At 45.3% G+C, this 16,335-nt stretch overlaps 1 long non-coding RNA gene across 8 annotated transcripts; it reads left to right on the top strand.

The window, feature by feature from the left end:
• The first annotated feature begins 1,210 nt into the window (after positions 1 to 1,210).
• Positions 1,211 to 5,556, top strand: LOC119279653. 8 transcript variants are annotated; one of them, XR_005138063.1, is made up of 4 exons: positions 1,211 to 3,703; positions 4,549 to 4,635; positions 4,720 to 4,786; positions 5,278 to 5,556. It is a non-coding gene; the product is annotated as an uncharacterized LOC119279653 (long non-coding RNA). The 8 variants fall into 8 exon arrangements; XR_005138062.1 differs by having other exon boundaries at positions 4,720 to 4,904; XR_005138064.1 differs by having other exon boundaries at positions 4,717 to 4,904.
• Positions 5,557 to 16,335: the final 10,779 nt, after the last annotated feature.

Raw genomic sequence — 16,335 nt, 5'->3', positions numbered from 1 at the left:
AGTCTCTCTCAGGAGCCTTTTTTTATTTGTCCAATTCGACAGAAACTTTCAAATGAGTCCATGGAAAATTGCAAACGGAAAAAAGTCTCTCTCAAGAGCCTTTTTTCTGTTTCTTTTATTTATTTGGCCAATTCGATGAAAACTTTCAAAAAAATCCGTGGAAACTTGCGAACGAAAAAAAGTCTCTCCGAGGAGCCTTTTTCCCGCAAAATAATGTGCATTTATGTGATTACGTATAAAGCAAGGGGGTTCTCTGCAAAAAAATATGCCATGTCGGCAGCTGACAGGCAGGCCCGCTGGTCAGATACACCGTCAATACGCGTTTATATGCGGTTTAGACCTTTTTGTAACGGCTAGCCCCAGACTTGGTATTGACATGTTAAAATTACGAAAAAGTTATATCAAACGGCACGTACTGCCCTAATTATAGTACCTTCATGCAATTAACTCAAAAAAAGTTCACCGATTTTAGAAAAAGTTCACACATTTTTAAAAAGTCCATTGATTTTGAAAGAAAGTTCATAAAATTTGATAAAAGTCCATTGATTTTGAAAAAAAGGGTATTGAATTTGAAAATAGTTTATCTAATTTGGGAAAAAAGTTCAACTCTTTTGAAAAATTTTAATCAAATTTGAAAAAAAAATCACCAATTTTAAGAAAATTTCATTGATTTTGAAAAAAAGTTCATCAAATCTGACAAAGTTCAAGCATTTCAAAAAATAAATATAAATAAAAAAATAGAAAAAGAAAAAATAGAAAAAGGAAAAAAAAAGTAAACTAAAACCGGTCCAAAAACCAATGGCTTTCCTTGAACTGAAAAAAACTTAGACAAAGAAAAAGGAGTGAGAACTCATGAGGGCTAAGTTGTCCAAGTGGTTACCGCGGTTTATACTTGTGGAAGAGATCGCGAGTTTGGTTCTGGCGGAGCGCACTTTTTTTGCAGTTTAATAGAAAAAGGAAAAAAAGGCAAATGGACCGGCACAACGAGATGGGGTGTGGGTGCCCGTTTTTAAAAAGAACTAAAACGGACGCTTGGAGCGGCAAATATGAAATGCCGCCGATTCTGAATGGTTAAATCTTTACCTTTTTTTTTATTTACTAATAAAGCAGCTATTGCTTCTGGTCGTTCGTCATTAATACTTTTGCAAAAAAGCCCTTGAATTTCACACAAATCAACCCGCAGTCCAAATCAAATCGGTAAAAAGGAAAAAAATAAACGCAGCCATGCTCTGCCTCACGGCGCTCCGCCCCGCGCCACACACCTCCGGCCATGCCCCGCGCGCCGCCGGCGCCTCCCGCCCCGCCCCGCACGGCCTCACCACGCGACGTCGACCGCCTCCTTCCTCTCCCAATCCCATCTCCTCCTCACCCACGGCTTTCTTCGCCGTTCACTGCTCCCCTCGTTGCGACCTCGCGGGAGGCAGAGGATGGGAGGGTGCGGCGCTCGCGGGCCGATCTGCGCCGCCAGGACTCGCCCGACCCGCGGGACGCTCGATCCGGTGACGCACCAGTCGCCGGTCGTCGGCCCGGCCGACCGACGACGGAGATCGCAACACCCTGCACTATTATTCTGCCTCAGCTCATCCTTCCTCGATGTGTGCTGCCTGGGAGGGCGCGCGCTCGCCGCTCGACCAGAGCCACACGGCCATCCGGTCATCGTTGCACTCGCCGCCCCCTCTGCTCCTCCACCTCAACTTCGGACACACGTGTATTTCTGTGCCCACCCCATGCTACCAGAGGAAACCGCGTGCCAGTCTCTCTGGATGACTTTTATTTTCTGCTGAGGATCACGAGTTTGCACAGTTTCATGATGTCAAATTACTGCATATGTAGTGCTTCTTGTCAATAGGGATAAAATTAGCTGGTCATAGGTTGTGGATGTTCTTAGTTATTTTTTGCACACAAGGTGTTTGGGTGTTTGTCCGAGCCCGTTTCAGTCACAGATCCTTGAGGTTAACTCCCACATGAATACATCATGAGAATAACTCTCCTTCCATATGATTCAAAAAATGGTATGATGGTGGAACTCAATCGGGTTGGTAGACTAATGTGGCGTTGGTGCGTGCATCTGGATGTACGTCAGTGTTCACAGCCAGAGGAAGTGGGTTGTTACAGGCAGAGGCGGATTAGGATGAGTATGTCACGATTAGGAGAGTTCTCTTGATCTTTATCGGAAAAATTGATAGTTTCCTTGATTTGTTTTGGTCTAGATTAGCAAAGCAGTGCACTGATATTTGTTCTGTGGTGTAGGAGCTTCAAGACAGCAGGGGCAGCAGGCTTCGCTCAACATATTCATCTATGATTTTCTCCCTGATTTTGAAATTATTTGGCCCCTATAGTCCCCTTGAGAAAAATCAGAATATTTATGGACTATGCTCTACTGGTTGACAAATTTGATTGCAGGGGCTGGCAAAGTAAGTGCAGTGTCACCGTTGCACATATATTCAGGGCCACATCAAATTTCAGTCAGAAGAACATGACCAGGCAGGGTGCTTCATGCAGTATTGGGAGTGAGAAAGTTTGATGTATAATCAGTGTCGCCTCCACTCTGCCCCGCCCCTGTGCTTTTTCCTCGATGGAAATGCGGGCCACCATGCCGCTCACTTCGCGTGCAACCACTTCATCTCCAACCTGTCGTTGGAGAGCATTGCAGACCGAGCGGACAAATGACGAGGTGTAGCAGCACAACCTTGCCTCTTCCCCTTACTATCCTTCACAAGCGAGCCAAAGACACCCCAAGTTGTGGCACCCGTCTGAGGCCAGCCTTGCTTGGCATACATGGCTGCATACATGTGATGGGAAACATGCATGGAAGCTTGGGCCTGGATATGCAATTATGCCTTCCTAAGTTTTACTGATGCAATTTCTTTTTGAAAGAGCCCTGAAATCATTTACCCTTTTGCTCCTGAGAATTGTTTACCATTGTGAATTGTATCAATGGTCGAAATGGTCAATTAACGACATAGACCGAGATACCATAAAACCCCTTCAGTAGATCGACTGAAATATGAACATTCTTGGCCCAAAGTTACAGGATTGCACCAATTAATTGCTAACCTCTTGGTTTTAATGATAATTGTTCTACCATGTGTTTTTTTTCTACTAGCATCCCATCCACAATGTCAGTTGGAATTATATATATATATATCTTAGACAGTTAGTGAGATGTATTCTGCGAGATGTGTTCAAATCTCTATATTTTTCCATGATATTAACAATTTTTCTTTGAATGTTTAAGTGAACGTTCTCTAAAATTTCATTTTCAGTTAAGTCTGGTCTTTCTTTGGGTAATTTATATAGTAAGGTCTGCAAGAATTGAATGCAGATCCACTATTCCCCCCCTTTGCATTTACTGCAATGCATATTTACCTGGAGCTAGCATCACATACTGTATGTCAAGTGCCAAGTCAGTTTTCAGTAAATACAAATTAAAAAATATATATATGAACCTTTTCATTAGCTTTGGCTGCACGTTTCTGGATAATGTCAATATCAATATTTGTAAGTACTCTTATGAACTCATATGATGCATCTCCCACTTTTTTTTATCTGCAAGGTACCTGACATAGTGTTTGGACAGACTTATTTCTGGTAGTAACTTCTCCATTGTGAAACTACTTTCCACTACAGTAGCTTGCGGACAATGTGGGCTACTACAAGACCGAGACCTGCATTAAAAGATGATTACATTTAGGAGTGAATGGTAAAGAAGGTTCTGATTTTGTTTAAATTACAGTATATGTTTGAAAATTATTTATTGATGCTCAAAGAATATCCTGTAGATGATTATGTGGAAAATAGTTCATCCTTCACAGTTTTCTCGGCAAGCTGGAACTTCCAGTTATACTGGTTGTATATTTATGGGTTATAGACTTATAGTTGAAATTTTCAAATGATTAGATATTTTTGTAGTTGTAGTTGGATATACAAGTGCCTAAAAACTGAAGTCGGCACTTCTTCACTAGAAGCTATGTTCACTAGCTTGATTTCTCCTATGAGATGTAGAATTTTTATTTCCGCTAGATTGTTGTAGTTTCCTTTTTTGCTGTAGCTGCTTATCTATCAGAGTATCTATGCATGTGTGGGTTTATGTTTCACTAACTGCCCTATAAATAATCTGAATTTCTTTCAATTGATTGATTGTTTTGTAATTTTCAATCCATGTCCCACAGCATAGTTCCTCGACACCGGGTCAATCCTGGTTTATGAAAAAATCAGGACTCTGAACCATGCAGTCTACTCATAGTGAACCACAGGTCTGAACCATGCATTCTTAACCCGGTCAACCATGTTTTGCCTGTGGTGAACCATGGGGTCTGAACCATGCTGCCTGAACCAGATCGACCGTATATCTCTGTAGGTCGTTGAAATATGAGTCGGACCATGTCTTAAGGTTGTGGAAATGTGAGACGAACTAGGAAGTGAGAACTATGAAAAAAAATCACATCAGGAGCACAGTCATGGATAGTGATCAACATATTATTATTCTAGGTGACCCAATATTCTTGGTTATAATGGAGGACTAAAGAGGGTCCAATTTATGTGCAGGTGAAGAAAATCACCAAAATGGAAGGAGTTCTGTATTATGATCTATTACAATGTGCTTGAAGCAATACAGAACCATGATTATACTTGGTATAGTACAAACTAAATGTACAATACAGACTTCCAAGTAGAATCTTTGGCCTACAGCTCACCTGTTATCTGTCACTTTAGCAGTTACTTGGGTGGGACAACCAATGTATAGATAAGAAATGCCGAAACGAAGATAATCACCCCTACTAAGGTACATATTGGGCTTGTTCACAACATCAAGTTAGACCTCTCGTCTCTTTTGATTGGATCGACTTCTTCTGACAATGGATACTCAATGCGCCGTGGGTTACAGGTCACATATTTGTTCGGTGAGAACTCTGAGAATAGGGTCTTCTTCCCTTTCTTCTTAAAACTAGACCAAGCCTTATCCCAGTCGGTTGATGATGTATCACCTGAAAAGTTAGATAAGAGAAATGATTCAACCTGCAAACATGTTTTCATCGTAACCTGTTATAACAAACTATGTGCGACAGGACCTTTTTAATCTAACTTCAAAAAGGAACTTCACAATCCACCACTCATTATCCATCAAATTTATATATGTACATCTATACATCTATCTCTCCCTAATAATAATTCTTTCCCTAATCTATCCCTAATAATAAAGCATGGATTGACTTCAAAAAAACTGCTTTTCGTCGTTTGAGGCAGGCCCTAATTATTTTTGCCCTGAATTCGCAGCGACAACCTGCGTGGGGATCGAACTCACGTCCTCCCACTAAGCCTGTAAGACCGAGACCAATTGAGCTGCTATCCTGGAATATTCACTTTTACTGAAGTCTAAGAATATTACTCCCCCCATTCCATAATATAAGAGTGTTTTTGACACTACACTATTTGTGGTTGTGCTAGACTATAAAGAACCAGAATTGTATTTATTTATTTTGTCTCCATTGCAAGGTTGTTGGCACATGTTTCTATAAATAGTGTGGATGCAACTTATACATGGTTCATCTTTCATGTAAACGATTTTTGACTCTCGGCATGGAGCCAAATTATGCAGAACTTGAAAACGAACCTTTAAGTAAGTTTACAAAATTTCTGCAAAAAATAATCACGTGCTTATGGATATATACTACATATCACTAGATTATTGATAAGAATACACCGTGATGCTAGCTAAACAATTTTTTAAATGAACAGATTATGCTTGCTGCAACGTATTTTAGGTTAGTTTGCTTGCTGCTGCAATTATTATTCTAGGTTAGTTTACTTGGTGCTATTACTTCATATTTATTGAAATTCAAGAATGAACAAATAATCTAAAGAATGAACTAACAATCAAGAGGTGGTTGTTCAGACAAATCAATTTACTTGAAATCATACCCCATATGTTGATGAAATGAACCAATTTCTTATCATCAGCGAGCGTTGTCCAACGACATGGTTCCTTGATCTGGCAGATTCATAGAAGCCAACATTTTCTCCCGTTGCAACGCACGAACATTTGTGCTAGTCCCACAAAATCGCATGTTCACAGCTTGTCGAGTTCGATGGGCCTGATTTCCTCTATCAAATGAAATGACGCCCATCTTGTTCCTGCCCAAATTTCGTTAATTTGCTGCTCTTTCTAAAAAAAACTTATAATTTGCTGCTCTTTCTCGTTCAACATGCGTAGATCATCTCGTCAGCCAAGTTTACTGATTAGAACTCATTAATCTAGGCCAGAGGCCCAACCGCCAAAAAAAAAAAATCTAGGCCAGAGGCCACACACATTAGCCAAACCTCCACGGCCCGCAGCTGACAAGATTTCAGCTAGTGCCGACGCGTCTGTAAATCGCCGGCTTCAAAACAAAAACCAGCCAGCTTGTTTTCGAACTTGAAGCAAAGGGAGCTTTCCTCCCACACTCTGACCGAAACTTGAGCTTTAACCTGCGTTTCCTTCAGGCCATTATTGTTCGGCACGAAGGAAATCCAGGCCCTTCCGTCGACGTCGTTGCCGATCAATCGAGCACCACACATATGTGGGCAGGCCTGTGGGCAGCAGGCAGACACTCGGACTCGGATGGCGATGGCACGGAAGTACACTTGTTCCATGTGTGCTGGGCAGCGCGGCCAACTTTCTAGAAGGCTATCATTGCGTTTCGATTTCATCCAATGGGCTGGGTTTTCCCTCGAGGCTGTGATGATCAGAATCAAATGATCAGGGATATGTGCCGCGTCATCGCGGAAAGATCGTATAGGAGACAGATTCTATGAGGTTGAGGTTGTAGTAAGGGTTATTCGTCTTGGTGCCAAATGGCTGCATATATCGTCCAGATGCAAATGCCGGGGCTCATTCTTTTAAAAAAAAAAACGTCTTGGTGTCAAAGACTTGTTTCTCAAAATAGGCTTTCACCCTGTTTTTTATATAAATGAACAACCGAACAAAGTAATTTAACCCGAACAAAGTACAAATCGTCTTCGTGTTGGTACCTGTTTCGTAGCATGAAATCGTTTGCTGACCTTCTAGTGAAATTTGGTAAACTTTTTGTGTGAGATGTTTCATCTATTTCATGTAAACCATGTGTTGAAATCCACATGAGACAAGTGGCAGACACCGCCACAAATTTGTCGTTTCACAAAAGATTTATCGAGTTTTTATATTTTAGATATAATTGTGTCACAATGATTTAGTGCTTTGGTTGAAACATAGTGTAATAAATACTATCTCTACATCAAAAAATTTGTAAATTAATTTTTTTAATAAGGTCTCTAGCAAAGAAAAAGTCATAATCAAGGTCCAAGATGAAAAAGGGTTCAATTCAAGTTGTGGACACAATTCGTTGCACTTTCTTCTTCCCGTAAAACATGCCCAATTATTTCGGCACTTCATGGAAGCGAGAGAGCGGCATTTTGGCTCCATGGTTGAGGAGGACATCTTATTAGAGTTAGAGCATCTCCAACGGGCAACCCTAAGGCGGACATAATATTTGTCCGCGGACTGATCAAGACTGGTGTAAGGACATAGATATGGGAGTCGGCCAGCCAACCCCATCCATAAACATTCGCTTATATACTAACTAAAAAATACTTTAAAACCAATTAACAACCTTCCGCAAAAAAATTAGCACTTTCCGCCAACCATTGCATAAAAAAAGCACCTTCTGCCAAATGACCGCCTAATGCAGTTGCATAAAAATATTAGCATAATTAGCACCTTCATGAACATACTATGCAATCTTCCGCCAAATGCTAGCCTTCCGCCACAGTTAACACAATGCCTTTCGCCAAATGCTAGCCATCCTCGACGCAGAGTAGACATGGTACATGGTGGCTTTTGATTGGCTAGTCCGATGTCTGGACTCCTGCAAATGCCCCACAAATTTACTTCCGGTTTGCAGGATTTCAAACAAACGGATGCGTCCGCAGACATATACGGGTCTATGTTGGATGGCAAAATGCGTTCGGATAGCTCGGTCCGGACATATGCCGTTGATTTGAGGGTCCGCCTTAGAGATGCTCCTACAGATCCATGCATCATCGTGAGTACGCCAACTCAAGTTTGAGGAAAACAAGGGCCAACGATCTCTCACATGCCAACTCAAATATCATATACTTTGGTTTCTAATAACTCTTTCAAGTGCTTATGAGAATATGATGTTGTCTAAGTCGGCTATATTTTGTATTGTTCAGAAATGAATAATCTAGGACAGAAAAATGTGAACACAAAGTGGAGTATCATCAAGCATGGAGAAAACAACATGTGTACAAGGAGCGAAGCCAGCGTTTCGAGTGAAGTTTCAGGATTTTGAAGCCACCATAATAACATGTGAGGACATGGTTGGAATATACGAAATGACACTTTGTAATTTCGCCCATAACCACCTATAGGTGTTGAAGTCAGGTCCATGCACGTATTTTCAGAGTAAAAGACTATCTGCATTTGTTAAATAACCCCCCACCCCCTTTCTCCCGAGCGTCAGGTTTGAGTTTTGTTTGATTAAGTTCTACATGTTGCTAGTCCTGCGATAGACACAACTCCGCAAGACCTCCTATACCACGCATCAACAGAGCCCCAATTCATCAATTGAGTACTTCATCTTATACCCGGATTAAATTGTATATCTTAGTTTCTTGTTTGTTCTTTGATTGCATACATAGATTAATTTTGGTTATCAGGTAACTGTGTATTCATCACTGTCAAATACTATGTTGGAGTTAGATTTAGAGACAGTTAAGACGCACTGTATAGTGCTCAATGTAGTCGCATTGTCAGAGTCTCCTTCAACAAAGTCGAGGCCATCTCATCGAAAGACCAGACCATATATATTAAAGGCGCAACTGTAGTCAAGACGAACATTCAATTTTCTTAGTGATTAGCAATGTCAAATAACTATGTAACTAATTAAGTACACACTCCCTTCAGGCCGGAATTTCAGTCAGCTTGTTGGCCCCAAATATTTCTATTATGTAAGTCGTGTGATCTTTAATTAAGGAAACAATCGAAGCATTTTTCTTATTTTCTCCCTAGTCAGTTACTCCACTTAGGCTAATCATAGTGGGAGTAACTTAGGTAATAACATAGCTCATTTCGAGAAACTTTTGCTTATGTGGCAAGTAGTTAATGAGAGGTGGTAACATAAGGCTTCCCAAGACAAGATGAGTCTACAAGCTATTAAATGAAACCATCTATGACATTACTACTATGTTACTTTGCACTATGAAAATAGTAACTTAGACTAGTGTCATATACATGACTAGTATAAGTTACTCCCCACTATGACCAGCCTAAGACCTCCCGTGATGGGAGTATCATAGTTTGTACCTTGCAATGCCAACTAGGCATGAAATATACATTGCATTTCATTAAATGAAGAGACGCACTTGTAGTATCATAAGGCTCACGCTGAGTGACCATTTATTTTCTCCGCCGCCTCATGCTCGCGCTGCCTCCGGCAGCGCTCTTTCCGGGCAAGGTTCTCCGCCTTTCAAGATCTGCCGCCAAGCTGGGGAGCCTGACTAATTCTGTCGAGGCATCATCTATGGTCATGGTGGCAGACATGATCGTCGGCGACGACATCAGCAAAGGCAAACGAGGACGACGAGCAAGGAGGGGGTGGGCGGCTATGTGGAGGTGGGAGAAATGGAGGAGGGAGGTGGGAGGAGTTTGGTCGATGCGGAGGACTAATCAATTTAAGAAGATTTGTGATGTGTCCACTCTGACAGAGCCTGCGTGGTGGGCGCCAGACGCTCGGGCGCGTCCGCGCGTCTTCATATCCGTCTCAGATATGAGCTGGGAAGAACTGTATCCAATTAGCGACCTACTGCCCTTGAGCTCTAATATTTCTGATCACTGTTCAATGCTCCTATCCTGCTCTTCAGGTAGAACTAGGGCCTTCAGGTTTAGATTTGAAAACTTTTGGTGTAAGCTACCAGGATTCTAAGAGGTGGTAAAAGAGGCTTGGGAGGAGGAGGCATCCAGTACAAATCTGATGCATGTCTTAAGTACTAAACTCCAACGCACTGCTAAGGCACTACGAAGATGGGGTCAGAGGAAACATAGTGACATGAATTTGCAGTTTCAAATAGCTAATGAGATCATTCTCCGGCTGGACACAACACAAAAGACTAGAGTTTTATCTCCTGAGGAGAGAAAACTCAAGGGATTTTTGAAAGGTAAATGCCTGGCTCTGGCATCCTTGGAGAGAGTTAGGCTAAGGCAAAGAGCAAAAATCAGGGATCTGAAGGAAGGAGATGCAAACTCGAAATACTTTCATCTCAAAGCTAACGGGCGCAGAAGGAAGCATCTTATTCCCTGCCTGCAATCTGGAGCGCGCTTGGCTACCTCCATGGAAGAAAAGTTAAACCTGGCTCATGATTTCTTTAAGGAATCGATCGGGGTTCCAACGGCTAGACACAAAGTTATTGACCTGGCGAGGTTGGGCCTTGGCAAGATTTCTGAGGCCTCTTCTCGGGAGCTGGAGGCTCCTTTCCTTAGAGAGGAGATTAAGAAGGTGCTGGATGAAATGCCTTCTGATCGGGCCCCTGGTCCAGATGGTTTCTCTGGGCTGTTCTACAAGATTTGTTGGGATATCATCGCGGATGACTTTATGGCAGTTATGGATGCACTTCACCAGGGCCACTTCTCTTCCTTCAGGACGCTGAACATGTCCATCCTCACGCTTTTGCCGAAAAAGGAGGTATCGATGCAGCTAGTGGATTTTAGGCCTATTAACCTAATTCATGGAGTGGCCAAGATCTTTTCGAAGGTTTTGGCAAATCGCTTGGCTTTGCTGCTTCCAAGTATTATATCCAGAGCACAGAGTGCGTTTGTCACTAGGAGATCTATACATGAGAATTTCAAGTTTGTTCGGAATGCAGCCAGAGCCCTGCACCAGAAGAGAAGCCCATCTATGCTTATGAAAATAGATATATCAAAAGCTTTTGATTCCTTGTCTTGGGAATTCCTATTGGAGATCTTGCAGATCAGGGGTTTTGGAAACAAATGGTGCTCCTGGATATGCGGTCTTCTGAGCTCTGCCTCCTCTTCGGTTCTCATCAATGGGGAGACCAGCACGCAGTTCGCTCTGGGGAAGGGGGTAAGGCAGGGTGATCCCATATCGCCAGCTCTTTTTATCTTGGCCATCGATGCGCTGCAAGCCATGCTTAGTTGGGCTGCGAGTCAAAATCTGCTGGTTAATCTTGGTGTGGATGCAAGAACCCCAAGGGCCTCTATCTTTGCGGATGATGCGATTATTTTTTTCGCCCCAGTTGCATCTGGAGCTGTTCGGCGAGGCCTCCGGGCTACGAATCAACTTCGAGAAAATCTCAGTTACGGGCATCAGGTGTGGGGAAGAGCAGGCCATGGAGGTTGCGGCTTTCTTTAACTGTCGGCACATTCAGTTTCCCCTAAAGTACTTGGGACTTCCGCTCTCAATCTTCAAATTGAAGAGACAAGACATTCTGCCCCTGATTGACAAATACTCCAGCAAGTTGAAAGGGTGGAAACCCAAATTGCTGGCGCCAGCTGGTAGAGTGGCACTAACGAGCTCGGTTTTGCTGGCTCTTCCGATGCATTTTCTGTCTGTTATCCCATTACCAGTGTGGGCTCTGAAGATTATCGACAGAAGATGTAGATCCTTTGTGTGAAAAGGCGAGGAGGAAATTAACGGAGGACATTGCCTGAAACCCTGGGCCTGGGTTTGCAGGCCTAAAGAATGGGGAGGCCTCGGTCTTTTGAATCTGAAAGATTTTGGGATCGCGCTTCGGTGTCGATGGCAGTGGCTAAGATGGGATACTGAAAAACGTCCTTGGCAGCTATTTCCAGATCAGCATGACAAAGATGCCTCCGCTCTTCTTGCGGCTGCAGGTCGAGTGATACTGGGGAGAGGCGACACTGCCAGGTTTTGGACTGATAACTGGACACCGGAAGGGCGTAGCATTGCCTCGTTGGCACCAGCCTTGTTTTCATTTGTGAAGGATTCCAGGCTGTCAGTCCGGGATGCGCTGCATAATCGAAGATGGATTAAGGACATCAAAGGCGGCTTGACAGTCCAAGCTTTAGCGCAATACCTATGGGTCTGGGACATTGCACAGGCGGCTGTACTCAACTCGGAGGCTCAGGATCGACTTGAGTGGAGGAGAACGGAGCACCACCAATTCACAGTCAGCAGCGCTTATAGGATGTTTTTCATGGCTGGAATCAGGTTTGCTTGTTACAAACCCTTATGGAAATCCAAAGCACCCCCACGTTGCAAGTTCTTCATGTGGCTTGTCATACATAAAAAGTGCCTTATGGCAGACAACCTTCAGAAGCGAGGATGGCCGTCCAATCGGGACTGCCCACTTTGTTTAGCTCAGCCGGAAAACTGCGCTCACCTGTTTGTACACTGCGGATTTACTCAGCAGTTATGGAACTCTTTTAAACAATGGGCTAGAGTTGATTTCCCCATCCCAGACAGCAGCTTCGACAGCACCGAAGACTGGTGGCTGGCGGCAAGGAGGACAATTCCAAAGCAAGCGCGCCGGAACTTTGACACTATCGCCATCCATATTCATTGGAGGATCTGGAAAGAGCGGAATGCGAGAATTTTTCAACATACTGCTTGTAACATTGAGAGGGTATTAGATCTTATCAGGGAGGACATTGGAATATGGAGATCGGCCGGATGTGTGGCTGATTTAGTTAGTTAGCGAACACACTCCCCGGCGCTTGTATTCTCTGATTACCAGCTGGCAGGCCCAGACCTCCTGGACTGCTTCTGGTGTTGTACTGCTCTTCTTCTTCTAATAAAGATCGGCCTTTGGTCCTTCGATATGATAAATGTCGGTCAGTCCATGCGTTTGGGCCGGATTTGCATAATCCGGTTTGTTGCAATTTTATGTTTGGTTACTGGCCGAACATACCATCTGGATGTTTGGGGCGGATTTAAGGGCTACGGTTGTAGTAGATGCTCCGAGGCGTCGATTGTAGCTGCTCTAATAACAAGGGATCGAGAGATGGGACGGCACATCCCCTCACGCCTGCAGTACATTCATTCATTCATTCATCCCGATCTCTACTCCCAACAGGGGCGATAACAAGCATGTTGAAAGGCTTGAAACAGTCGGAGGCAGCGATAGTATGGGCATCCACTGCACACACAAAGAAAGAGAGGGAGAGAGAGCTAGCTCAGCAGGAGGGAGAGAGCCAGAGAGGACTGAGCAGAGCAGGTCAATAATTTCTCGCTCGCCAAGGCCCGCCTTTGCCTCCCTCCGTTTTGTCCCCGCGCCCGTCCGACGCGGCGCGCCTCTCCCAGCCGGACTCCCGAGTCGCTCGCGTATCCTCCCGAAGTCCAAGGAGGAGGGCATGGGAGAGACGCACTGTCGCTGCTGCTCCTGGATGTTGACGAGTCAAGTCATCCATCGTCTTCTTCCTGTGTATGTACGCGTACGCTGTTGCGCCTCGGGCCGATCGATGGAGCCAGACGCAGGCCCGCTTTCCGTTCCACGGACGACAGACAGCGATCCGTCACCTGTGCATGCGTTTGAAGTCAAACCGAAAGCTGGCCAGGGCGGGACGGCGGGACCCACCAGCGTGAGATGCCCCTGAGTTACATACTCCACTGATGACTGATCTAACATTTGTGTGCACTGTTTAATTTTTGGGGCACGGTGTCCCTCAGAGCATCTACGGTCGGGCGCCCAAAACCTACTTCAAACGCCCGGGCGGCCAGCGCGGTCACTGACCAGTTATGAAAATCTCACACAGACTGGCACCTCAAACGAGCCTCAAACGCGTGAGTTAACCGGCACTTCTCATATCCAGCCTAAATATGGAGCGGATATGGGGTGTCCGGGCACGCCGCCGACCCTGCTGCAGGTCGTAGCGGTTCCATCTACAGCGACTGAAGCTCCGTTCTCTCTTATCGGGGCATCAAAATTTTAGTCCCACATCGCCGGGCGAGGCGGACGTCGACCGGATCAAATAGCCGCGCCGACGCATGGCGGTAAGCTTCTCTATTGTTGTGTAGGTCTATCAATTATCATTACGTGAGCGAGATAAGAGCATCTACAGCCGGGCGCCTCAAACCCGCCTCATACGATCGGGCGGGCCGCACGTTCACTCTCCGGTCACGATTTTTTGACCCAGACGGGCCCCTCAAACGGCCTCAAACGCCCGGGATGGCGAGCACTGTTGGGAAACATTGCTTGGAAAACAAAAAACTTTACGCACACGCAAAGATCTATCCATGGAGATGCATAGCAACGAGGGCGAGAGTGTGTCTATGTACCCTCGTAGACCGCAAACGGAAGCGTTAAACAACGCGGTTGATGTAGTCGAAGTTCTTCGCGTTTCAACCGATCAAGTACCGAACGCACGGCACCTCCGCGTTCTGCACACGTTCAGCTCGGTGACATCCCTCGTCTTCTTGATCCAGCAAGACGTCGAGGTAGTAGATGAGTTCCGTCAGCACGACGGCGTGGTGACGGTGATGGTGAAGTGATCCTCGCAGGGCTTCGCCTAAGCACTACGAAAACATGACTAAGGATGCAAACGGTGGAGGGGGGCGTCGCACACAATTAGGCAATTGTCTGGGGTGTGCTAGGTGCGCCCCCCACATATATATAGGTGGGAGGGGGGGAGGAGGCAGCCAAGGAGGCGCCCAAGTAGGCCGAATCCTACTTGGGGTCTTCCCATGGCCGACGCCCTCCTTCCTTATTTGCCGGAGGGGGAAGGAAAGAGGAGGGAGGAGGGAAGGAAGGGGGAGGCCGAATGACCCCATTTCCTTCTCCCTTTCCCTCTTTCCTTCTCCTGCGCACCAGCCCCTGGTGGCTGGTGCGTTTCTCCTCTTGGTCCATAAGGCCCATTGAGGGAGTCCTGGATTAGGGGGTGTTCGGATAGCCGAACTATACCTTCAAGTCGGACTCCTGGACTATGAAGATACAAGATTGAAGACTCCGTCCCGTGTCCGGAAGGGACTTTCCTTGGTGTCGGGGATATGCCCCGCGGCGTAAACCGGCCGGAAGGATAAGCCGGCCGGACTTGGCGATTCACCGGTGACCTGCACAGACCAGACAGTTTACAGTTCATTGGTAATCCGGCAGGCGGGCCAGAGGAGCGACAAGACCCGGTGGCCCGTCTGGCGGTTCATGAAGGCCGGTTCATATTATGGTGGGCCGGTTTAAGAGGAAAGGAATATTTACCTTACAAAGAGTTAAGACCAGGACTTGTATCCGGTTTGTATTAGAGATAGACTAGTCCTAATCTTAATAGGACTCCACATGTAACTCGCCCCTTCTACATATATAAGGAGGGGCAGGGCTCCCCAAAGGGGGACAGACAACAATCAATAATCTCTAGGGCTAGACACAAAGAGGAGAGCCGGTTTACGGCGACTCCCTCGTGATGATAATGAGACCTAGCCTCAAACAGCATGTAGGGTTTTTACCGGATGATGTTTCCCGGGGCCCGAAGCTGTCTAAATCCCTGTCTTGTGTTGCGTCTCTCGATTCCGCTCAACCCCTCTCAAGCTACCACATAGATGCGTTGGCCTCGCGACTAAGTCCTCACACTAAGGACATCTGCCGTGACAAAACCACGACAGTTGGCGCCCACCGTGGGGCCCGCGCACGGTGGTGTTGAGTTCTTGGAGGGATCTTTCTCAGGGATCGAGAGGTTCATGATTAATCCGGACGACCGTGGACAGAGTCCGCAAATTTATTGTTGGGAGATCAGAATTATGGTTAAACTTTTGGAGCCAGCAGATACAAGATCCATAGAGTTGTTAGGGTTTGTGTGCGGCGCCTCACGCGTTGCACGGCGACCAGTTGAATCCGAGCACATATCGCTTTGTTCGCTACAGATGAGACCGGACAAAAATCTGATTCGATGTCACCAAGTAATCAGATTGACGCATAGGTTTTAAGCAGTGGCCGCAAATCCCGGGTTTTGACATGAGTTTTTTCTACTGCAAGTACACGTATTACAGTATCCGTGTCAGATTGCTGCTCCGCTTTGCGTCCACATCAGTACGGATGAAGGCTGGTAATGATTGTTTAATCTAGCTGCAAAAATCCAAGGAATCAACTAGTACTTTCACTAGTACGTGACCGAGACTAGTACTAATTGAGTGCTACATTATACTACTACATCTACAGCCGCAAAGGCACCTCCCAGATCATGGATAAAGAGTGTTTTTTATTCTCTCTGCGGTGTCCAGAGCGATCAACAGTCTGCTGGCCGTGTTGATCGAGTCCTGGTTCTAAAAGGAAAAGGGTACAATTCCATCGGAATCAGAGAAGAAAGAAGCCAGACTCGGTCTCTGAGCTGCCCCG

Source organism: Triticum dicoccoides, chromosome 1A (genome assembly GCF_002162155.2).
Source record: "Triticum dicoccoides isolate Atlit2015 ecotype Zavitan chromosome 1A, WEW_v2.0, whole genome shotgun sequence".
In the NCBI taxonomy this organism is placed as follows: Eukaryota; Viridiplantae; Streptophyta; class Magnoliopsida; order Poales; family Poaceae; genus Triticum; species Triticum dicoccoides.
Note: the sequence above shows the minus strand (reverse complement) of the source record. Positions and strands in the feature narration are given on the sequence as shown.